The following is a 676-nucleotide window of genomic DNA, read 5'->3' on the forward strand; positions in this document are numbered from 1 at the left end:
ACTTTCTGCTATTTCAGATTTTCAATACACTCCATTCTGTGTGATTTATAAGCGTTTTGAAAAGTGGGGACATGGGGTAATGTCCTGAAAAGTCACCTTCTCCTTGTAATACCTATGTCATTATACAAATTTATGTCCTCATTTGTTACAAAAACGCACACACACACGTACATAAAGACATCAGCTGGACGTAAACAGCGTATGCTGTTCTGTGTCAGCTGCGTCACACAGATACGCTGTTTCCGTTCAGATCAAATCACAACAACGTAGGAAACAGATCCGCTGTGATGCAGCTGATTCAGAACAGCATACGCTGTTTGCGTCCAGCTGATACTCTCCAAAATGGCACTACAGGCTGATGCGGAGGAGACGAATTGCTGAATAAAGTAGTTTTTTTCTTTCTTTTGCGCACAAAAGGAATTCTCGTAGCTTCGTAAAATTACGGTTGGACCCCTGATGTCACATGGACTACTTTACAGATCTCCTTGCTACGTCTCTGGACTTGGGAACATTTCAGTTGCATTGCTGTCTATGCAGGGTCAGACAGCTCTCAGATTCCATCAAAAACATCTTAATTTGTGTTCCGAAGATGAACGAAGGTCTTACAGGTTTGAAACGACATGAGGGTGAGTAATTAATGACAGAATTTTCATTTTTGGGTGAACTAACCCTTTAA

This window comes from Sinocyclocheilus grahami, unplaced genomic scaffold (genome assembly GCF_001515645.1).
Source record: "Sinocyclocheilus grahami isolate Dianchi unplaced genomic scaffold, SAMN03320097.WGS_v1.1 scaffold382.1, whole genome shotgun sequence".
Lineage (NCBI taxonomy): Eukaryota > Metazoa > Chordata > Actinopteri > Cypriniformes > Cyprinidae > Sinocyclocheilus > Sinocyclocheilus grahami.